This window comes from Falco naumanni, chromosome 2 (assembly GCF_017639655.2).
Source record: "Falco naumanni isolate bFalNau1 chromosome 2, bFalNau1.pat, whole genome shotgun sequence".
In the NCBI taxonomy this organism is placed as follows: domain Eukaryota; kingdom Metazoa; phylum Chordata; class Aves; order Falconiformes; family Falconidae; genus Falco; species Falco naumanni.
The window spans coordinates 120,873,331-120,898,658 of record NC_054055.1 but is presented as its reverse complement, the minus strand read 5'-3'; positions in this window follow the sequence as shown (position 1 = coordinate 120,898,658).

Below are 25,328 nucleotides of genomic sequence, written 5' to 3'. Positions count from 1 at the left end.
CAGCTGCTTCCCTTGGTTTGCCTTCTCCTGACACCCTGCTGTGCCCGAGCCCAGGTTCCGGGCTGTAACGGGTGAGGCATAATTAAACAGAAAGCTCGCCTGTTCTGACAAGGAGCAGTGGAACTACTGAACTCTTCTTAACAGCTCTAAGAGGGCAGGAGGTACAAGATCAGGTAACCTCAGCTTAATTGGGCTTAATATTTGATAGAGTCTGTCCAGAACAGTGTAATAAACTAGGAACATCTGCTTTTCATGTCATTATTAGTGTGGTTTTTTATATGTGACTAGCTCATAAAAAGAAAATTCTCCTCCAAGGTGCTGTTCATTCCGCATGGAGCTCACACTCGTACCAGCTTTCCTACCCCCAGGTACAACCACAGCCTGAGTCCTTTGCAACTTAATGCTGGGTACCTGAGCAGGATTTATTTCTAAGTCCTCACCCAAATGTCAGTGTTTCCTAGCATGTTAAAGCTTATAAAATTTCATTGTGGTGAGGCTTTTCTGTTGTTTGTAAACATTATGCAAGATACATTGTTCTTTTCCATCTTTGTGCTCCATATTATTTTTTACTTAATACGCTTCATTTAACCGATTCAATCATTATATTGTTATTTCCTGTAAAGTTGTTTTCCCCCCGTACTTTGCTTCTCTGCCTGTTTTCTTGAACTCTTTAGGTTCCCGAATCATGCCAGGGGTCAATATTTTGGCTCCGTCTCGTCAGCAAGTTTTATCTTCAGCATTCAGTCCGAGCTAAAGGTCTGGCCTCCCTTATAAGCTCTCACTCCAAACGGCTGTGTAAGTGCCTAGAAAAATAAATAAATAAATAAACAAATGATAATCCTGGGGGATTCCATGTTTTTAGAATAAAGGTGGTTCTTCATACAACTATTTGTAGCTGCCATTCCCAGCCCTCCCATTTCACGGAGGCAGACTTGCTGTTGCCTTCTCCGAAGGTTTCATACCTGCCCCCCCGCCTCTCCCTGCCCAGTGAATGCATCCCCTGTACCTCCCTGGTGATCTCCACGCGCTATCAGCGCATGCGCAAGCAAAAATAAGCAAGCTGTGTGTCAAAAGGGACTCATGGTTGTACGTCAATTTTATTTGGTTGCTTGGTCCCCTGTTCTTTGAGAGGAAAGGGAGTCAGCATTACCCTAGCTAGGAATGTGAGGTTGAAAGAGCCCTTGCCTTTCACAGAGACGTAGCTATTCCTGTACAAGTTCATGGCTTTCTTACTGCCCTAGAAGTGCTCTGGTACCACGGCCTCCTTCTGACCATGCCCCTTGTTCCGTATCTGCATACTTTAAGCCTCTCGGCATGCGTCGTGTGTGAATTACCCATCTAGCAGCAGAAATTCACGGAAGGGACAGTGCTATGTTAGCAAAACTTGGCTCCTCATCCCCTCTTGCGAGAGATGCTGCTCACTAAATCCGACGCCGTATCCCTTTCAAGGCGGCATGCGTACCAGGCAGGGAAAGCCAGCCCCTTCCCTGGGAGAAATTTTAGACCTTGTTGAAGAGGAGTTAATGGAAGACGGAGCTAGATGATTCTTATAAATCGGTAAGAACCACAAGATGAAAAACTGAAGTCACATTCAAGTTATCTGTTGCAAGGGGGGAAAGGATGAGTCAACATTGACAATGTATTCATCTTAATGAGGACAAATATTTATACCAAACAAAATTAACATATCAGAAAAAGCAAGAGAGGCTTATAATTAACAAAAGGCAAGGGAATTGGCATAACACTGATAAATTCTTCATTAATAAAATAACTGTTTTAAAATGTCAAAATGAGTATATTTTATTCATAAATTGTGTAGAATTTAGCACACTAATTAAAGACATAGGCTCCATAGCTATTTACATGGCAATTAAATCCACAATGCCAGTGACCCAGCCAAATTAATGTTGGCCCCAACTTAAAAGTAGACTGTATAAATAAATAATTCACACCATCACTAGAGTCTTTGCTTAAGCAAACAGTTCAGTGTAGAAAATTCTGGGAATTATGAATGACTTTGATGTGCATTAGAAAAAAACATAACAAAATAAAATGCAAAATAGAACACTCAAATGTTTTATTAAAGGCTCAGATTCCAAGCTAAGTTATATCAACAGTGGTGGGAAGAACATGAGTATAACAGTTGGTAACAGCCCAGCCATCTTTTTAAAGCAATTAAATCTGCTTTAGAGATTCTCAGGCAGCAGGCCTGCTCTTACAGCCCCATATGGGAGTCCTCCAGCTCACCCAGGAAGAATCTTTAGTTTTGACTGGGCCACCTACCCACACAAGGGTTAGCAGGTTCATGGCTTACTCTGATTCTTGTTCCTGGGAAGAAAGGGGAAAATCACAAGGAGTATTCAAAGAACAAAGAGCAGCATCGAGACAGAGCAGAATAGCGGCATTTAGAAATGTCCATGTGATGGTGTGTGTTCATGTGGTGGTGTGGGGAACTCCCCTCTTTCTAGGAGTTCAAAATTTGACTGTCAGCAAGGAACAGCAACGTGTCAAGTAGCTATATAAATGTGGCTTGATCACAGCTTCCTTGAAAATAAAACCCTACCAGGCGATAACCATGCTGGCAATGTTCCTGAAGTATCAGCCATTTGTTTCTAGAGTTGGGTGCAAAGTAGGGCACTGCTTCATCCTTGGTCGGGTGGAGAAAGATGTGGACGGTGTGAGTTGGTGTCCCGATGGCTCCTGCATCCAAGGCGGAGCTGCTGTGTGCTGATGCACTGCATCTACCGACGCTTCATGAGAAACTCAGGCAGAACCACCAGCAGATAAGACAGGCAGCAACAGAAATGCCAGGGGAGACTGACTAACCAAGGGAAATGTCTAAACAGAAATGCTCTGCCAAGCAACAGCCCCAGAGCCAGGTCAGGATGAATTCAAGGTGAAACAGGAAAGGAGGGGCCCGGAAGAGTTCTTGTGTCATACCCTTCCCATTGCCACAGCCCATCTTCCTCCTTCCTGGTGCCTGATGCAAACCATACCCCACAGGTCCCTCAGGAACCCTGCTGCAAAAAGGGGAGAAAAGGAGAAGCATAAAGCTGAATTAAAAATGCAGTTCAATATGTGTTGTGATTCACTTATACCAAAGTCACTAACTTCTGTAAGTATTAGGGGTAAACATACGGTCAATGTAAAGCCTGCAAACCATTCTGAGAACATCTCAGACCTCAAAACAGGTCCCGAATGGAAATTTAGGCATCATGCAGATTATCTGCACAGAGATGAATTTCAGCACCACAATTATTCACTACCTGATTTAAACGTTAGACAAACTGGACTAGAAAGTATCAATGAAGCACCTATAATCTTCACAAGTCAAAACAGCTGCAGAAGACCATGAAGCAGCCCCAGTTTGATTTAAGCACGACAGTGTCTTTTTTTCCAGTGATGTCCCACCTGAGGCACAGAATGTTGTTATTCGTGCCACACAGAACAGACCCTGAAATCTTATGTCTCAGGGTTACTGGAATGTAGCTTTTTAATTTTTTTTGCAATTGTTCATAGGCCCTAACAGTGCAAAATGCTTCTGCAGTAATGGTTCACCTAAAAGACTGGATATAAACCTAGGTCCTTCAGTTCCAGGGAGATATTGGTAGGTTGGAAGACATTCAGAGAAAAGTAACAGATGTGTTTAAGGCACTGGAGGGACAGATTTATGAAAGGAAATTACCAGAAATAAATATGAACATTATGTTGTAGCTTTGACCAACCCAGAATGAAATGGGAGGCTGATGTGACAACAACATATGGGTTTTCTGAAAGGTGCAAGTTCCATTTATGGAAAGGAATTTGTATGCAGGTCATCCAAGGGCTAGTGCAGTGGGATGTAAAATTGTGGGTAGAAGAATCAGGGAAAAAAGAAATCCAAATGATTCGTTAGCAGAGTTGCATCCCATAAGAAGTGACTGAAATATTTTAAACAAGCTTTGGCAGTACACTGGGGGCTATACCATAAGGGAAAGGTCCTACATAATCAGGAAAGGAGAATTAATAATGTTTGCTCTCTCTAATTTCAGTGATTTAGCACCCTGGCTTCATCCTTTCCTGTTGTTGCAACCATCCTTCTTTTCTTTTGCTTTTTCAGGTCTTTGATGTTAAAAAATCCAGCTTTTGGAGTCATCTGCAACAAGAAAAATAGTCTTGTCTTTTTTCTTTTTTTATCACATACCACTCCATTAATAGTTACCACAATTTTATACAGCATTCAGCAAACAGCTTCACAGCTTCTACACATAAATGACCGTCTGTGTGCCAGTTATCTGCCACACCAGTCCCTTAACCATGAGGAGTTACACCACGTTCGGGGGGGGGTGCATGCAGCCGGATCCCTCTCTCCCCACCCAGGCTTCCCTTTGTGAGTTCGGCGAGCTGAACTTAGCTCAGCTTCTAGGTCTGCATCAGCGGAACACCGAGCCCGCTTGGTTTCGGTGCACAGCAGCCTTCAGGACCAGCACTCCAAGCCATACTTCAGTACAGAAAGGCACGTCACTAAATCATAACATATCAAGTCCAATTTATTCCATAATAAGCTCTTTCCAACACAGCTCTGCTGATTTTGTCTCAATCTTTCTTGGATTTCAATATTTTATCTCCATGATTGAAAGATCTGATTTTTTGGACACAACTTCCAGAATAAGAAGGTGATCCTGATATTGGCTCCTTCTCTGCTTTCAACCCATTGCCGCATGCAATTTTCCTTGGAATATACTTTTCCAGTAATGGATTCAAGCAAACATTTCAGCCAAGGTCAGAATTTTGGGCTGAGCAAGGTAACAATTTTTTATGTGTGATTCCAAAAAAAGCTCTTACAAAGACTGCAGTTTCTGGTGAGTATTAGCAAAGCCAGTTGCGACCTGGTCTTGCAAGCTCACCCAGATCCTATGGCTTTGTCTGGAGTTCTCGGCACTTGAGGGAACCTTTCACCTCACAGTCCCAGTTAAAAAGAGGATTCAGTTCCTGAATGGAAATTTTGAGTGCTTAAACCATCTGCAACGATTTCAAACTCAGTTCTTTATAGAAACATTATAAAAGCACTTTAGAGAAGACATTAATATTATTGTCTCTGTAGCCCCTCAAGAAATCCTTGTCCTGGAGGGGAGATCAGTGGTGTTTATCTCCTCCATCACAGGTATTGTCTAACCTGTCCTTAAAGACCTCCAACAAAAGTCATGGCTGGGAAATCTATTCTGTCACTTCAGTACTCTCAGTTTTAGCAGGTTTTGTAATTACAGCTAACCTAACTCTTTCTGGTCATACCATAAGCCTGTTGCTGCTTGTCTGCCTTACTGTGGGCTTTGGCGATGCCTCTGCTTTCTGCTGCAATCAGAACTTATTCAATCTGCTGCCAGAGATTGTGTTTTTTGGTATTTCTTCATGAACTCTGCTGGATTCTTTTCTATTGATCCCTACATTTATTGCGGTGTTCTGCTCAGAACTGGTCAGATGTTCAGATATTCGGCTGAAGCTTTATGGAGTTCTGAATAGAGGTCAAAGTCTTTTTCACTTATTCCTGTTTATACCTTCTGATAGAGCATTTCCCTTTTCCAAAACAGCATGAAATTGCCAGCTTTTGTTGAGCTTGTGATTCAGTAAGATCCCTAGATCTGCTCTGTAGAAATGCTACCCGTACAGATATTTTTGAGCCTGACTTTATTCATGTTGATGGTTCCTGTCTATGTACCTTCCATCTGTCCCTGCTGAATTACAGTCTCTTTTTATTGCCCCAGTTCTATGACCCATCCAGATCATTCCAGATTCATCCTCTCTTCTGACCCACTTGCAGGTCTGCTTAGTCAGGTCTTCATCTCCAAATTTTAATGTGTTCTCTCTTTTTCCACGATTGAGGTCATTAATGAACATAAAAAAAATATCACCGGATCATGGACAAACACTTGTACACCTCCAGAATCACCAGGTAACTTGCCCGTGGAACCCTCATGTCTGCTCCCTGAACACACCTTTCCAACCAGCTTTATGACCCCCCTGTAAGTGTTGCACCCATTCTACACTCCCCTCGTTTGCTCATGTGGTCTTCCTGTGACACACCACAAGAAAAAAAACCAGACCAACACCCCCCCACCACCTCGATCACCAAAAAAAAACCAAAACCCAAAACCACAAAAATTTGTTAAAATTAAGTTATATGAAGTGTATACTTTTCCCTAACCACAAAGGGAAACTCTGCTGTCATCTTGACATGAATGAGTTGTTTGATATGGTTTGCCTCTAAGAAATCCTCGCTGGCTGTTGGCTTGTCTTCTTGTTTTCTTCCATGTATTTACAGCTAGGTTGCTGGCTTCTTCCTTCCAGTAATTTGCCTTCCTCCCCTTTTTATAATGATAGGCACTTTGTTTGCCCTTCTCCTGTCATTTACATATGTTGTTTCCTGTGAATCATTCCTTCCTGCAATCTCTTTTGTGAGTTCCTTTTATGTGCTTTTTGTCAGATGTTGTAATCTGTCACATCTAGGCAAGCAGAGACATTGTATGGCTTTGAGCGTGTTCTGTGTTGAATCAATTTCTGTATGATTTTGAATAAGTAACCTTAATGGAGAAGGCGTCACAAAGCTGATTTGCCAGAATCATTCTGATTTTCCTGATATTTTTATACACTGGCTGAAACGGCATTTAAAAATAATGGTCTTTTAAACCACAAGCATAGTACTTCCAGATTATGCTGAAGCACAACTAAGAATCTACTAGAATTCTGGTGTACCTTGGTTCTTTCAGTGTCTGAAAGGATTGTTTCCAGGAGAATGCAGAAGCTGTGTTAAAGAAAACTTCCTGCAGTATTTTTCTTCAAATAGTTCTGTAATTTCAAGGGGGGGGGGGGGGGGGGGGGGGAAATTTAGAACACCAGTAAATTGTAATAAAGCACTGCTCTTTGGACTATGGAAGTTGTCATTTTGCCCCCAGTGTTACTTTTATAGTTTCAAAAGTTGTGCTTGGCCACTTTCCAAATATTTATAGCCCTTGTATAATGTTTCTTTATAAGTGTTCCCGAGCAAATAGCCAGTCTTGCAAACCCTTGCACATGTGCTGAACTCCGCTGTGCAGGCTGGTGCAGCATGGCAGCATTAGCGACAGCAGAGCCCCAGCATGAGAAGGCTACAACTTAAATCCCACTGGCAGACCAAAGCACCTGCTAGAAGTTTCACGGACATACTTGGATATCTGTGCAGGACTGGGATCTTTGCAAGGCGAGGAGGAAGGGCAGTAGTGCAAGGCAGTGTGGAAGAAGTCTAGGATGGAGCTGGCAGGCTGGACAGAGTGACTCAGCAAATTAGTCCCTGTGGTCCCTAGTTACGTTTCTTTTCTGTTTTTTTGTGGTGTACAGTAAGTTGGTGCTCTCTTGGCTTCATGAGGCACGCGGGAGACAGCACACACTCCAGTTCTGATAAACTGCTGAGGGTTCAGGAAGTGACATTCGGGATAGTCAGATCCGTGAAACTGAGATGAAGAATAAGTCAATTAAATGTGTTTTTATTTCATACACAACTGTAACATTTCAAAATTGGTATGTGTTCAGCAGTCTTGGTAGCTGTGAAATAGGAGAAGAAATGGTGATAGTCTGCTTCCTGCTGCTCTGGGGAGGGTTCAGGGAGGGCAGCGAGCCACCTCAGCCCACGGGCTTGGGAAGTGGGGCTGGGTGCCTGGGCTCCTGCAAGTCTTGGCGGTGAAGCCCCCTCAGCACTGAAGCATCAGGTCCATGGTGCCAACCGTGACCCCACCGTCTGAGGGGATCGATCCGAGCTTTGCTGGCACCGCGCAGCTCACCACCTTGGTAGCCTTACTGCGGCTGGGGGCTGCACTCATGTCCATCGGTCCATGCAGTTGATCGCCTTCCTCAAACAGCTGCTGTCCTCTCCTGGGAGGTAGTGCAGCTCGGCCCAAGTGCTGTGTGAATCATGAATCACAGCGTCATTTAGGTTGGAAAAGACCTTTGAGATCACCAAGTCCAACAGCTCGCCCAGCACTGCCAATTCCACCACCAAACCATGTCCCTGAGCTCTGCATCTGCATGGTTTTTGAACATCTCCAGGGGTGGTGATGCCACCACCTGCCTGGGCAGCCTGGGCCAATGCTTGACCACCCTTTTGATGAAGAAATTCTTCCCAATAGCCAATCTAAACCTGCCCTGACACAACTTGAGGCTGTTTCTTCTTGTCCTGTCACTTGTTATCTGGGAGAAGAGACCGACCCCCCCCTCGCTACCACCCGCTGTCAGGCGGCTGTAGGGAGCGATCAGGTCCCCCCTGAGCCCCCTCCTCTCCATGCTGAGCACCCCCAGCCGTGTGCCCCAGCCCCTGCCCCAGCCCCCTGCCCGGCTCTGGACACGCTCCAGCCCCCCTACGTCCCTCTGGGCCTGAGGGGCCCGAAACTGAACCCAGGGCTCGAGGTGCGGCCCCACCAGCGCCGAGCACAGGGGCACGGGCACTGCCCTGGCCCTGCTGGCCACACCGTTCCGGATCCGAGCCGGTGGAAGACAGAACAGTGAAGGGTGGACACCTCATCCTGCTTTGGTCTGTGGGTGTCTAAGCCACTGTGCATAACCCATGGGTTTACTTCAGGGGTCCCCAGCTCAGTGGAAAGCGAGACTTCATCATTCCAGCTTTGGACCTCACTTTTCTGCTCCTTTACATGCCCACACCTTCTCCTGTATTTCCACCTGTAATTACATGAGACCTACGTACCTCCTTCTCTGCTGCAACTCATGCCCATGCCTCCTACCCTATAACTTTGTGTCTTCTCCTGTTGCTATCCTCCGTCCCTCCCTCCCTCCCTGCAGCCTTCCTCCTGGTCTCCTCTTCACCGGCTGCCTTCACTGCAGGCTGAGCAGTGGAGCAGGGATCCCCAGCTAGCTAAGCTGGGCGGGAGAGCCTCCCAGTCAGCCCGAGATGTGCCTTCCCTTGACTACCTGTCAGCCTGTGAGACATGCTGCCACTCAGCTGCTAGCACACCATCTCCAGACCAGATGTTGTGCAGGTCTGGTTTAATTTGGTCTGAGCTGTGGTGCAAGCTTTATTTTTGTGTCTGTTTTTCAAGTGCTTCCTCGTCTTGCTCTGTGATTTTTATATTTCAGTTTGTATTTTAACCCCCAATCTACTGGTGACTGTTCTGCATGTACACTGAAGGCTGGTGCAAACACCATGTCCCATCTATCAGAGGATGTGCATGCTGCTGCTTTCCTTCCTCCTAGTCTAATGCCAGTATATAATGAATTTACAACCTTTGCTTTCAGACAGGTGTGTCGAAGCAAAGGCAATTCCTCTAAATTTTCAAAGGCACCTTAGTAACGGGGAAGACTAAGCCTCCCTTAGATACCCAAGGGACTTGAGAGAATTCAGGTGAGTAAAAGGAGTTAGCCGCTTAAGACCAAAAACTTTCAAAACGTGTAAATAACTTAAGACTAGACTGAAAAAAAAAAAAGTCTTGGGTATTTAAAACTCATATGCAGCATCACCTACAAAAGTTCCAGTAGATATTTTTAATCTCACTAGGCATTCACTTTTAGGTATCAACCTTCATTTTTAAACACTTTAGTTGTAAATGATCCCAGGATACTTTTGAAAATATTTTCCTTATACATTTTTCTGCCCAGTGTTTGAGGCATGACAACTTTTTCCCCCAGTGTGTGGCCTCCACAGATGTTTAAAATTTCTTTTAGTGGTAGAAGACTGACAAGTTTGATAACAGCAGGTTCTAACCTAATTATTAAATGTTAACCTCTTGAGGTTAAATAATCTCTTCTGATGTCATTAAAAATGCCCCAGGAGCCCTGATGTACCATCTGCACATTTGCAACAGACGTTTAAAGAGAAAAATGGTGCAGCTCTTCCCTCTCCAGCCACCCTCTGCAGAGCAGTCACTCAGGCAAGCAGTCTCTGTGCCATTAACTCATTTCTTCTTCTTCCTCTCCTGCCGGTACCCCTGCCAGACCTGCTCCCCAAACCATCTGCGGTTCACAGGGCTCTGAAGGTAGGAGAGTGCGGGAGGGCATCCCGTGAAAAAAAGTAAAGCAACCCCCATTCACCAACACTTACTACAGAAAATCAGGGCCATTTTCAATGCTTCTGCCGACAGTCCTGTACTGAGTTGTGCTGCATCCCTGAGCAGTTGATCCCCACTCAGATTTTGGAAGCGCTGCTCCCCGCGATGCCAAGAGGCATTACAGCTGCTTGGGCTTGACTGCTGAGCCCTTTGTGACTGCTGAGCCATTTATTTATGCGCCGATGTTCGGGTTGGTGTGTCTCACTCGGATATGAACAATTTAGCCTATTACTCACACCCCCCACACCCCCCAGATGATATGTATATAGGCTGACATTTAATGGTACATTCACCCAGAAGAACAGATGAAATGTCTGAAGCAGTTAAAGGAAGAGGTATTTTCATTTCTAATAGCAGTCAGGATATTGGGAACGGATGACGCATCCATCAGCTAAGTCAAACTTCTGGATTTTCCTGATGCAGTGCAGACTTCTATTATAGCCTTATTGATAGCATTCAGTAATCTCTCAATGTGTTCAGTAATCTCTCAATGAAGTGCACCATATACAGTAATTGATGTGTGACCTTTCTTTAGGGAGAAAATGAACAAAAGCTGGCTGTGCTGGGCTGCACACTGAGGGTTGTGGCATAGCTCCGCTATCTCTAATTTCCCCGGTGCATGCAGAGGGAATGCCTGCCATTGCTCAGCAGGAAGGTCTTGTGGCTAAGGTGTCCTTTTGATGAAGGTGAGAAGTATCAGAGTTTAAAAAATTAACTTTCTCCCTTACGTAAGCACCCCTTAATGGACTTGTGTCCTGCTGCGGCACTTGGGTCTTCTCTGGGTTGCTTTCCCACCGCGCAGTGGCATCACTGCCCTCCTCCTCCTATCCCATCAGCAGGACCAAGGCGACGCAGGAAGGGTGCATTTCCCTGTGTCTCCGTGCATGGCTGAGTGCACAATGCTATCGGATGGGATTTTGTGAGCATTTTGCAACTGGCCACTATATTCTCATTCACCTTGCTTCTGTACTAAGCGTGTGAAGCACGCATCGCCTACTTCTGAATTGGCAGGGCCTATATCAGCCTTGACATGCTGCAAAGATTGGCTTGAATTCCTTCACTGGGATTTTCTCCTTGTTGCTATTTTTGTCGGGGATGGCTCTTGCCTGGTTTTCACTCAGGGTGTTGTAAACTTCAGACATCATAGCTTGAGATGAGGACTGTAACAAAAACATGCTTCTCGACCAAATGTTCATAAGATTGGAAGTCAGCGCAAAAAGTACTGCAGAAGTGTTGTTTGGCTGTCTGACAGAGAAACTGATCATTTTTTACTGTTACAGCAAAATTACCATATAAGGTTACTTTAAAGTTGGGTACTACAGCTAACTTTCTATTTAAATAACAAGGAGATAGGCAGACTAAACCTAGGGGGTGGAGGCACCGCACCAAGACTGCAATAGCAAGTTTTATGATGTTTATTTTTTGCTTTTGAAACAGGAATCAAGTATCCTTTTCTTTTTTTTTTTTTTTTTTGGTTTGTGTAGGGGTGGTGGTGGGTTTTTTTAGAGAAAGGCAAGAAAATACTTCATTCTAAAGTACCTGGGGCCAGGATCAACTCCTGTTCACGGGCACAGACACACCATTCCTCTTGTCTTCAACAGGAGCTGCTCATGCATCTGAAGATAGCCCCTAGGCTCTACAAGTCTGATAACTTCCCAGCCAAGGAGTGAATGTTTCTCTCCTCTCTGTTTTTATCATTCACTGACTATCCTCCAGACACATCCTTTGATAATCTGCAAGCCTTGAGAGAAAGCATCCCTTTCCCCGAGCCCCTGCTCATGTGTGTAAAAGGGAGATACATTTATGACTCTTCTATGTAGCAGATTTTTATGAAGACATTTGTTGCCTACAGCTTTATTTGTGCACTCTCCCAGCCTACCCGGGAAGCCCAGCGGCGCGGGGTGCACGGCTGTGGTTGGGCTCCGCTGGGGGTCCGTGCGTGGGGGTCAGCACACTGCACAGCAGGGTCCATGCTCAGCTCTGTCACTCCTCCATTTCTAGGTGACCTTTTTTCCTCCCCCCTTGACCTTGTAGCTCTCTGTGACCTAATCGCTGAATGATCATTACAGAATTTTTGGTAAGGCATTGCCAATAGGGCATTTATCTCAGCCAGCAGCTTTAAGGCTTCTTTGATGTCAAGGGTCCCTCCGCCAGTGCCAGCTGGGTGACATGAAGGGTGCGATCAGCTTAGAGATGGAAGGCCATCTCTGTCACCCCAACACCTTTGATCAAACCATAAAACCTCAAAATTACCTGGCATTTACATGGCACTGGAGTTTTGTCTCCAGCCACAGGTAAAATTACAGCTCTTTGGACAGGGCTGTCGAGTTTGTCACCTACCCTACAGCTAAGCCCTGGTAGGTTTACACGTGGGCTGTAATGTAGGACTGCTCTTTAAACTCTCAGCATGGTAAGTCCTTCACTAAAGGCTACAAAGGCCTATCCTCCTTGAATATGGGGCAGGAAAGAAGTGATCTTCATGATTAAGAGTTCAAGGGCTGTGAATCATGAATGAAATCGCAGCTAAATCTTAGGAGGCAGTAAGACTTGAGGTGCACCTTAGCTTTTCCTTATTGTCTTTTTTAGGTTTCCTCCTCAATCTTCTGTGCATGTCAGACCCTGTTCTGAGGTGTGGAATTCTTCCTGTGCACATCCAAGGTCCCTAGTTTGGACATCATATAACCCATAGGCGCTGGAGGTGGTTAACAACATGGGTGCTGCGTTGCTCTCAACACAAGGTGTTGATTGTCTCATCAAATACCATATACCCACGTGTCTACCATGAGTATGCACAAGTCTGTACTGCTGTGGGACTGAAGATGTAGACTAGTTTTCCAATCCTACTGTGTTAATGCACGTTTCAGTACGCTTCAGTAACTCCAAAAGCTTGCCATCATTTACTAGCTGGGGGAACTTTTCTGCTTTCCTTGCTATCCATATGACAGTAAAATATATAGTCCATTGGAAGTACGCAAAGGAAATTTTAGACTTAAAAGACAGAATGCAGGGTTTTTTCTTTAAGAGGACATTTGAATTTTGTCTTAAGAGATGTGAGGTTTTGCCAATTTCTTGTTCATATTCATAACATACATAACCTGAGTAATACATGGAAAATGTAAGCGTTCATGTAGCTAGAAACTGCAAGCAGAGAGTCATAGGTGAGAGTATGAGTAAGGATCCCAGCAGAGTGTTTCCGTGCTGTTTAAACTCTGGCATTAAGTTACTTCTTGTGGAAGATGCTGCAAACTGAAGCTTTCCGTTTTTCTGAAGAAACAGACACAACACAGTCAGTGACAAAATAAACCTCCCACAGATTTTTCTTCCAGGCTGCCTTCACCAGCTGTAAAAAAAACCTAAATAGACGTGGAGCTGAGAGTCTCAAGGCCCTCTCCTACCATTGCTGACAGCAGTGTCAGTTGTGATTCTGGGCTCAAAGAGCTGGAGAACACATTTCTTGTACTTGGACTTAACATCTACCATAAACACCTACCAATGGCCCATCTACACAGAATCTAGAACGAGAGCCCAATCATGCCTAAAGTGTGTTCAGTAAACATACTTTTTTTTGCAGTGAAAGTTTTCTCAATGATGATTACAGATCTGCCTCAGACATAAAGGTCTATAGAGTGAGAACTGGAAAGACTCCATTCCAAATATTCTTATATTTGTTTCAAAGCAACAGGCATTCTTTTCTGGTGTCCAGTAGCAGCCAGCATCAGAGTCTGCACTGGAAGTTACCACGCTTATAAAAATAGATAAATACACATCTCTTGCCTTCAAGGGAAAGTTCTTTCTAACCCCAGCAAGCAGGCAGTTGCTCAGGGCCCAAACCAGGAACAAGGATTTTCTTTAGAAAGTCATCCCATGAGTAATATGACAGTGGATATTTTTATTATTCTTAGATATGACTAATTCCTTTCCATATCCTACTTTGCCTCCATTTTGCTGTGGTCAGCAAATATACAAATTTTGCCTTTTATCAGTCTGACAGTTATTACCTTTTTTATTTCCTTGGGTATCTCCTCGGTCTTCTATTACAAGAAAGAAAAAAAAAAAAAAAAAAAAAAGAAGGAGCTCTGACCTTTGTAGAATCGTTCCGTATTTTGTAGGCTGTAGGCTCCTATCTGCATGGCTGCAAGGGCTAACAAATGCCCGTTTAAAAATGTTTATTTTTCGTTGTTGTAAAGGCAAATATCAGCTGTACTTAATGTGGATATTACATGGAACAGTGATCCCAGTGGAAGACAGGTGTCAACTGAAAGTAGCTCAATGCTTTTCTTGCTCAATATTAATTTATTTGAATGCTGCCTAGCAGAGCATTATCAGTGCCATTGATCTGAACAAGGTCTATTTAGCTTGCACTTCATTTCTGAAGGCATAGGAAAGGGTTGTCCCTTTAACAGGTTACCATCCAGCCACTCATTTCATGCATTGTCAGCGTGTCTTGATCTGCAAGTACTTTTTTGAAAGACACACCCTCAGCTGTTCCATTTGTCCCATATCTGAAGTATGACACTCTTAGAAAAAATACGCAATTACTTCAAAAATATTAGGGGATCCCTAGCTGGAATGGATGATAAAAAAGATTCTGCAATGGTAATATATCCCTTCATACTGGCATGGACTGATCCTTTTAAAAGCAAACTATTTTTCTTCCATGTTCAGGTTTTAAATTTCTCTCAGCTTTCTTGAGAACCATTTACTCATCTGTCTCTCACCAAAAAAATCATACGCTCGGTGCCTACCAATGTCAATGACTTTTAGAAGGAGTCATCTTGTGAGTGCCTTGAAATATTCACTAGACAGCTCAAGCTATTTTCAAAATGTAAGTATCTGTCTGTGAACTGTTACCAGAGGCAGATGGGACACAAATCAAAATTCATATGAATCTTACTATAAAAAAAAAAAAAAAAGTCTCTATGTAGGCCTATAACAAAAGAGCGCATTTGTATGACTTGGGTAATAGATCAGGGGAGTTATCACTGCACAGGAAGTGCTCATCAAACTAAATATTTTTAAATGATTAAAAGAAACCCATTTTACTCTCCTGAGGGAAAAGTTATGTGCTTAGGCACCAATGACATTGATTTATGCATAATTGGATGCAAAATAGCAAAATAACATTGAACTTTCAAATGGGAAGAGGTATCTTAAGAACAGACTGCAGGTTTCTTGGACATTTTCACAGATTAGCAATAGACTGGGCCCTTACATTCAATCGAGAGCAACATCTTCAAATCCGATCAAAGGATGCGAGCTACTGCCCCAAGGTCCTGGGATCCGGCAGCATGGCACACAGCCTGCTCCCATTGATCCAAAGATGTTGGCACTTCCAGAGGATAATTATTGCATCTGTTTGAGACTCCTGCCACAGGGTGGAAGGAGGCAGCTGCCTTTTTCGTGAACTCGTGGATGCTGAAAAGTTACACGGGATGTCTGAGGGGCTGCGCTTCTGGTTCATGATGTAGGGGTAGATAGCGGATCAACCAAAATGTGGGTAGAGGCTGAGGGCTGGGATATCTCAGTTTTACTGGACAAAGAGAAGATTAGAGAAGGAGAGGGTGGGACTGGGACCCTGCACAGTGGGAAGTGGGAATGGCTTAGGGCTGTTGGTCTGGGAAGCCAGGAGAGCTTGTGTTGATGAAGGAGAGCTGTTCATGATGCCCTGCTGAAAACAGAATTACCCTCTGGGGAAATCTAAGCTGTGTTTAGGGGTGTATTTATTGTGTTTAGGTGGATATGGGTGGCCCAGAGCCATCAAGAGCTGCACTAAATGTTGAACTGAGAGCACCCAATCCAGGCATCCCCACCCCCAGATCCCCTAGATCCCCTCTACTTCACTCTACAGGAGAAGTACAATAGGATGGGCAGGTGTGGTGCTGTGGGCAAGGCACTGCATCGCTAAGAGTACAGAGCTTGCAGTCTTCAGTCAGATGAGGACAACCTCAGGAATGATGCTGTAGATCAGCAGAGACAAAACTGGTGTCCTGCTCTCAGTTAGATAAGAACCGTTCTACCATGCTTTCATAAAGCCAACCAACCACCTGAGAAGATGCGAATATGAGGTCACAGTGTCTTGGGTACTGGGATAAGGGTACTGGGTGATAGTGGATGGTATCCAGTGTGTAAAGCAAAAAAACCTGTCACTTTATTCAGTTAGAAAGGCATTTTCTTCTTGTTTAAAATTTGAGAGAGAATGCTAAGAATGCTCAATGAATTATTCTCTTCACTTTCCCCTCAAAGCTTGTATTATCTAACTTCAGAGCTTTTTTCACTTCCTTTTTAGACCATACATGCTCAGTGCACATCTTTTGAAAGCAAAAGCATCTGGACAGTGCTATAAAAGCAGTCCTTGCCTGTGCAGCACAAGAAAGCAACTCGACTTCTGAGCTGTTGCATCACAGTTGATGGATTTTTGCTGCAGTGGTAAGATAACCATTTTCATCCCTTTGCCATTGAAATTGTTAGTAGCTCGTACCACCAAACTCTACCCAACTGTGCAGCATAAGTGAACAGCTATACAATGAGCTGGCAAAAAAGACATTTTTACTCACATTGAAAGTTTGGAATGAACAAAAATGTATAAAGCATCAGAAACAGTTAAATTTCCCTACCTTTTGGGCCTCGGTGGTCCAAGCCTGACCTAGTGGGTGTGTCAAAGCTGAGACACATGATGACCTCCTCATCTCCTACCCATACCGTGTGTCTCAGCTGTACCCTGCCTGCAGGTGTGTGGGCACCAGTTTGGCGTGTGCCACATGTCTCATAACTTCTGGTTTCCTGTGGAGAGGAGCGTTGCTGTGTGGACAGACAGAGAGCTGTGATGCACATGTCTCCCCATCTGGATGCCCAGTGAAGCCAGACTGTCAGAGTGCTGCCAAGCTCGCTGACCCTGACTCTCAGGCAGCGTCATATGTCCTATGGGTACAGGGGCTGCACTTGCAAATGTCAGCTGTGATTCACTGTTGCCCTGCAGAGCCAATGCAGCCACTGGCATCAAGTGAGAAATTGTCATTAACTCATCTGTAACTCGGAGATGAGACGTCAGCTGGGATGAGTGGCCATCAGGCTAGGCATTCTCCAGATGCATAAGGAAACCTTTCCCACATGGGCGCTGAGTACATGGCAGGACTTTTCATGTGGCACAGGAAGGTAGATAACTACTTAAGACTTGTGACTCCAGAGGTGGGACATCTGTTTAAGGTCACGTCTAACCTCAGCTAAAAGGCAGCTTCATCCGGATGCCTGATCGTTATAGCTGGTGTCAGAAGTGACTGGTTTGGATGACAGCTTTGCTATTTCCTAGCTAGCTGGTTGGTTCAACCTAACCCAAAGGTGAAACTCAGCTCAAGTCAGCCTTAAGAATTTGGAACCCAACTTCCACAGAAAAATCCCTAGAAGATGATATCTGCTGACTTTCCTCCTCGCCTTTACCTTGATTACAGTGGCCTTTGATTAAGGCCCTGAGTGAATTTTATGCTAACACTGACTGCATGCTGAGTAAACACTTGTACAGCAGAAGGTTAAAGAGCTGATAACTGGAAAAGCTGAAGCTCTTGGTTTTGTCTGAATCAAAAGGAATAGCAGCTTCCCCAGACAGCACTGCTGGACTTCAGCTCCGGCTCTGGAGAGTCTGGCTACAGACCACACAGACCCTCCCCAGGCTGAACTGTACGTCACCTATCCACCTACAATAAGCTGGGGGGGGGGGGGGGCGGCTCATGCTGTTTTCCTTAAGCGGATCAGTGCTGGCTGTGCCTCTGCCTGCCTACGGGATCTTGCTGTGGTGGCACATGCCAGGTAGCTTTCAAACTGGCTAATTTTGGTGCCATGAGTAGTAGCCTCAGCTGACATGAGCATCCTTAGCATCCTCGCCTGGCTTTGGCAGCCCATGTTCAGCCCATGGTGCAAAACCTTTCACATTATCAGCCAGCCCAGGTTAAAGCTGCACAAAAGTTAATGTTACTGCCAGTGGCAGCGCAGGTCTGTCCCAAGGTTTCCGAACATATGCTGCCCTGTATTCTTTGTGCTTGTTTCTTGGCAGTATTTCGCTGTAAAAGTGCAGTGATTCCCCCCTCCCTTTTTATATAATCTTTTCTTCGGTCATGTTAATCTCCAAAGGCTCTAAGTCTAAAGAGCAGCCTCATTGATTTATCAGCTAGATCAAGACAGAGGGGAAAAGAAAAAGCTGGAAACAAATGTAGAGTAGATTGAACAGCTATGCAAAGGATGCATATATAGTTAACATTAAAATGCAAAGAGCAAGTTACTGGCATAATGTCAGTATCACCGATGGTACAGCTAGAAAGGTTAAAAATAAATAAAGCCTTCCCAGGTAGAGTCTGCTTCACTTGGGTCTCGTGTGAGCTATGAAACTTGCCTTGTCCAGAGCTCAAAAAACTTCAGCCATGCTCAAGACCATCACAACGCACAACAGTACTATTCAGCCTGCAGGAGGGACTTGGTATCCCCAAAAGCCTTTCCTGCTCCTCTGATTATTTAGGGCCTGCCAGCCGCTTGCTTAAGCATTGGTGACTTTAGGATGGATAACCAGAGATGGGCTGTTTGTCTGGGGAGACAGGGAGAGAGCAGGAGGGATTTGCCTGCATACAGCATTCCTAACTTGTTTTCCACCATCTCGGCGTTTGGGTGATATGGTATTTATAGACACTGCTTCAACCAAAGGGAATGATAAAAGGAAAATAAAAACATAATTCATGAATCAGAGCTAGCCTACAACCTGCCTGCACGAGCATATGTCAAGAGCTGTGGCTGAGGGAGTGCAGATCAACTCCTCCAGCGAAATGGCTGTACCTACGGCTCGTGGTTGGAAAGCAAAGGACAGATCAGAGTTCCCCTAAATGGAAATGATAAATGGCTTATTATGCCTTAATATAAGGACTGTTCAGGCCCACACTCACCTAGCCATCAGTCTTTTCCAGCAGAAGAAAAATAATATATTTTTTTTCTTGGCTTTGAAAGGGACAATTGCACCAGATTTCATCACAGCCCTTCTGTGGCGGCTTGCTTTGAAGCTGAGCAGATAAACACCCTCTGCAGGGACCCTGTCTAAACTCTTTACACACATTTGTTCGAAATGAAAATGTGAGCTGGCAGCAAGCCAGGCTTCCCCCCCCCCCCCCATGCTTGCTTTCTGACCCCCGAGAGATGCCACGGCTGTGTGCACGCTGCACGTGGGCTTTTCCTCCCAGAATTTCGATCATCACAGGAGCCGGGCTACTGCTGGAGAGAGACACTAGCCTTCAGCTAATCACAGGGTGGTTTTACATTTTATGGCTACTATATTAAACCAAAATTTACCTTTCCTTTCCTAATTGCATGGCACGGTAAGCTGGTACGTTCTAGGGGGTGTGTGCATCGCCTTCAGAGGCAATTTGCCCAGCTTCTGTTTGCTGTCGTTTGCTTCACCTGTAGCAGAGCCAGGCATAAATTCCTGCCGCAGGCCGGCTCAATTAATGTAGAAGGGTTACGGAGCAGGCAGGAGGAGGAAAAGTAGGCCATCAATAAAAATAATAAAAATTTGGTGGAACTTCTGATACCCTCTGCAAATCAGTGACATTGTTCTTCTGGCTGTCAGACGAAAATGTGTTACCATTTACAAGATAAGCTTAGAGAACAGCTAAAAATCAAACAGGAATTTCTTAACTATCTCCTCGTCAGCTAAGACCATCACCGACACCATTGTTACCAGCATATCTAGCAAGCTGGCTGCATGCAAAAAGCGCTTGATTTATTTCACAAGCTTCCAGATAAAGCCGGTGACCATTTGGGTTGCCGTTAGCCTGAAACATGCTGCAGAGGCTTGGGGAGCGCTCAGGAAGCAGAAACTCAGGGAACTATGTGTGAAATGTAATGCCGGTACCATTTGCCTCATACTGAACACATGTGTCACCGGCAGAGGAAATGAATAAGCTATAGATCAGGAATATCCCCTGGACCTGGGAGACAAGTTGTAGATGATTTTTCATTGAGCTAACCCCATAATCTAGACAAGCTTGCAGAATGTGTAAACACTACTCTCCTTATCCTGGCAATGCCGCCCACATTTTTTTCCTCGCTTCATGTTTATTATTGTGCTTAATTGGCCAAAATGATTGACATGTTTCTGCTTCAACACAAATTCTCCTGGGTCGAGGGTTGAGGCTTAGCAAGGGGATTAGAAATAGGCCTTACTTGATGTTAATGGATTCCTGTCTAGTACAAAGCAAGCAAGGATGGAAACAATAATACGACATTTTTTTCAATGGAGTCATTCATGTTTCTTCTCCTCAGTCCCCCAAAATTAAATGCGTTCTTTATAGTTCCATTTTCTGTGTGGCATTGAATCATGAGCATTAATGTTTGCTGTCATGCAGTTTATAATCAGTCGATCCATTATTTAGCGGAAGGCTTATTTCTTTTTCCTCCGATCATACCTAGGAAACCATTTTTACATTAAATTTTCACTTTCTGAAGATGCAACCGACACGATCACGTGGAGCACAAAGCAGATGGGGTTGTCACCTGTGAAGAGATTGAGAACAAGTTTTATTTCCCTCCAGGAATCCTCTGTCTGTATGCCACTATCATGAAAATGTCCATTTTCTGGCTCAAAGCTTCAGCCAGAGGAGCCTGCTGCCAAGTGCCTGCCTGCCTGTTTTGGCCGCTTGCTTTCTGTCTTAGAGCCACACATTCCTGGAGACGGGACAGAAAGTTCATGGGTTGGGATTGTCTAGGTGTGGCTGACAACACCAACACTCAGGTAGTTCTTCATGGCCATCGTTTCTCCTTAGCAATTAGAGGTGTGCCACGCACTCCATTCTTAACCCCCAGCACCACTACGTGGTGTAGTTGCAGCACTAAGCGCACAGATGGCAAAAATTATCCTTGAGCTGAGGGCAGGGGACCTACCTGGCTCCATGGGGCTTGAAGTGTGGAACTTCAAGCAGCCGAAGGTGTCTGTATCTGCTACAGTCATCAGTACAACTGCCCTGCTAATGCTTGTTTCCTTCACCCCCTACAAGTGCATACAGGGGTGTGTGTGCGGAGGTGAAGGTCTGCTGTTTAAAAAGCTGCCACAAACCTGAGATCTCGCAATGGCTGCAAGCCACGTGCTTTTCCGTGACTTTGTGAATCCTCCTTTTGCATTTGAAATTCCAGTGAAATTCGCTGTGGCTGTCTTGGGTCTGCACACATCGTGCGCCAAGCAGCAAGTTGCTCAGGAAAGTTTGCATTTATTTCTCTTTAATGACATACCACACTTTCTTAGCACTGAAATCTCAAAACACCCAGAAAGGAGTTTGAAGCCTTTGGACCTGGTTTTTCTCCAGAGGTCCAGAGTGGCAAAATCAGCTGCACGTCAGGGCTCTGCCCCCTCTCTTGGTCCCTCTTCCTCTGGCTGTTGCGGAGCTCTCAGGCTATAATCAGAGCCTCCGGCTACCTTGCCCTGCAGTCCAGACGCCCAGCTATGGATAAGAGCTTTGACCTTTGTATTGAGAGCTTGAGGTGGCTATACAGTAATAATAGCTCTTTAGGGAAGGTAAACTATGGCTAGGCTGACCCCTGTCCCCGCTGCATGGGTGAGCTGCAGCCTGAGAGCTCCGTGACATGAGCATCATCCCTCCTAAAGGAGGAAGATTTCGCTGGAGAAATCCAGAGCATCCTTTCCCTTGCCATCATTATCGTCTCTGCTGATTTTTTTCCCATGTTATCAGGAAAATTGGTCACGGAGCCTACGTTACTGAAACAGAATATTATGGCAGACAGACATTTAATCTGACTCAGGATGGCATATATTTGCACTCTCTTCTTGTTTAAACTGTGCTGTGTCGTTTGTGATGAATAGCTCTAATGACCCATTTTCAGATCTGTAGATCAACTGCACTGCTGGGTTTTGGTGTCCCAGAAAGGTAGGGTAAGGATTATTGAGGCTTTAGAGAGTTAAAGAGGAGATTAAGTATAACCCACATGAAATGTATAGTGAAGATAGCAGAAACAAAACAATGGAAAAACCTTGAAGAAAACTTATTGAGAAAAGAGTTTGGATTTTATTTTATTTTATTTTATTTTATTTTGTGACTCAGGAGGGCTTAAAAGGAATACACCTTAGAATTATAAGTTTTACTTCTCATTGGCAGCAAGACCAGAAACTCTCTGAGAAACTCCTGTGGCCTGAACTGTGCAAAATGCACCAACAAATGTTACTAAAAAGCCTCACAGCACTTGATCAATTTAAAATTTGTTTCTTGTGACTGAGCTTTTGTGTCACTTGATATGTCATACCTGACATGTATTTCCTTTTGCTGTGATCTGTATATTAAGGTTGAAGTTGCAAGCAGAGCGAATAGAGGTAGAAATAAATGTGAGCAGCCAGCAGTCCTAATCTTTGAAATGACCCTCCCAAGATCTGTAAGTGAAAACATATGTAGATTTTCTAAAAATGTAAATAAATCTTTTGCAATTGTTCTAGAATTCTTACCCTTCTTGTTCATCGTTGCTTCTAGCCAAGAAACTGTCTACATTCTTAGTCTAAACATATCCCCCTTGTCTTTTAATTTTTTCATAATTAAACACACTTTCCATAGTGTGTAATCCAACTGGGGCAGGTCTAGATGATTGCCTTCCCATGTTGTTATAAACTGAGGCCCTCACTGCAGCAAGAGGGAAGAAATCTCTGAGTGTGCACAAGTAAAACATGAAACAAAACAACACCCAAAACAGATTTCAACATCTCCACGGTTTGTCTGCACCTTCTCTGACTCCAGGGCATTTCCCTGAAACAGCAAACAAGCGCGGGCAGGTCTGGTGCAGCAGCCTAACACGTGCCTGGAGGAGGTGCATGGCTTGGGGGCGATGCGCAGCCCTGGTGCCCTTGGCGCGAGGCTCTCTGCGTTTTCAGAGATGTGGAAGTGCTTCCAGAGCATCCCAAAATGAAACTGTGGTTCTTCCCGTGTGAAGTCAGCAACGATGCAGCTTTCATCTGCATTTGACTGGCAGCCCGCAATCTGTCAGAACTTCGTAGCAGTCTGGGATGGGGATGTCCAAATTACCGAGGCATTTCTCAGAACTCAGGAACGGCTGAACAACGATCCTCCCAGGTTGAGGTTAAGGGAGAACAGGATGAGAAATGTTCATTTGTCTGCCATAAAGAACTGGCTTTGCTCATTTGACCACAATTTGAATCTGAATGGGGTTCTGGTTAAGGTTTGGAAAAGTTGTGCAGCAGAGACTCTTAAAAACCTAGTTACCAACGGTAGCTACTATTTGCAGTTAAATAACTCCGGTGTTTGTAACATTCAAGGTATTTCCTGTAGTAGGCACAGACAAGTACAAATGATACTGAAAACCCTGAGACAGCTGTATCTGTTTATCTTAGGTAAAACTGAGAAGCTTTCAAAGGCTTTTGCTCTTTGTGCCTCTTTACTTCTGGTCACCTAAACACAGAAGTACCAAAATAGAGATTGGCACCCAAAACAAAGAGGTTTGTGGCGTTTCAGGTTTGACTGATCAGTTCTGCCATAATTTTTTTCACAGAAATTTCAGAAGTGTCACTAGTTCAAAAAGGACCTTTACCTTGGGTCTGTTTATCTGCAGTTGAACAGACTCTCTGTATTGCTTTTAGCCCCCTTCCTAGTTAGCTCTCTCATTTTAAACTTAATTTCTTTGCTGACGTAGAGGATGATCTTGTGGCACACTGCAAGTGGAGAGGTCTGGGGCCCATGCCCAAGTAATTATTCATTTCAGATGCTCCTTCCTCAAAATCACCAGCTGTACAATTTGTAGGTTCACAGTTCCCACCAGTCGATGCTCAGCAGCTAGAGGCTGCTAAGAAAATGAACAGTTTGCTTCAAGGGACATGACACGAGGAACCAGAAGCTCTTCTTGGGAGAGATGTACAAGGGACAGATTCAAACCTAGCCAAAGCCTGCTTCTTCAGCTCTTTCACTTAGGACAACCACTACAGCAAGTCTTCACATTTATTTGCTGTGTGCTTTGGAAGCACCTGCTAACCCCTGCTACTTGACTGAAGAACCCTACAACCAATGTCACAGTCACTGAAGCACCTAGGTGCAGGTCATGTAAACTTAGACTACCATCCTTTTGAGATTATTCTATTATTCACTTCATGTATCTCTTTAGCATCTTGCTCTGCCTCATGACATTTTCTTACTTTGATTCCTGGGTTTACACCTGCAGTTTTAACAGAGATTAATTTTCCTGCTGCCATTTCTCAGATATTTGTCCTGTCCCACCCTAACTTCACTATGATTTAGCCTTTCTGTTGCTCTGCTTCCATGGAAGTTACACAGTATACAGTCACACAGCATGTTTTTAATATTTACCAGGCATGTCTTCAAAGCGAAGGAATTAACCTTCTAAATTTTAGATTATTTATATTCTTGCTCGCTTCTCATATGTCTTTTATGGTTTCCTTAGGAAACAGAAAAAGCATCCACAGTGAACAGTTGGGTCCATTTGGTACTGTGGATAAACATCTGGTATAATCAGAGATTAAATGATGCAGTATTTTAAGTTGGGGGAAAAAAACAACTTTTGAACTAGAAAATGTACCATCCATCATGATGTCTATGCACAACTGCAGACACTATGCTAGCCCTGTTAGCAACGCTAACATTCAGCAAGGTAGAGGTCATCTCTGTCTCACACTTCTCAGACTTAAGACCATATTTGAGATATAGCTTATATTTGATGTCCCTGTTTGCATTGCGCTTTCAAAATTTCCAGTGCAAACACAAGCTACAATAAGCACCTTTTTCTACAGGCAGCTCCCCTTTTTATCCGAACATGCTGCTAAGAAACCAAACAGCCACTCCTTGCCCCGTGAAGGGGAAAAGGCTGCAGCAGCAGCCTATGGGCGTGTGAGAGCAAACAGGAATGACTCACCCACGGGCGCGGGTGTGCTGTGGCCAGGGGACGTAATCCCACTTTGACACCAGGTGATGGATTTGAGAGAGCAGGCTTTTGTAGATCTCCAGGTCATTTTACAAACAAGCAGGGCGGCTTCCACCCCTGCCCGTGTAAGCTAAGCATCCACAGAAGTGCACTGAAAACCAGGGGCTTTTGCTTAGATCCCAGCACTGTTCTGGTTTCCTGGCTATTAAACCGAGCACAGCCTCCACTGCAGGAAGTCGAAAATTGTCAATTTTTAATGACTTTGTCATTCTGCAACTCGAAGTCCCTAAACCACTGAATGACAGCAAAGGGAAGTGAATGCCAGAGGAAGGAATGCTTTGTTGTGCTCTC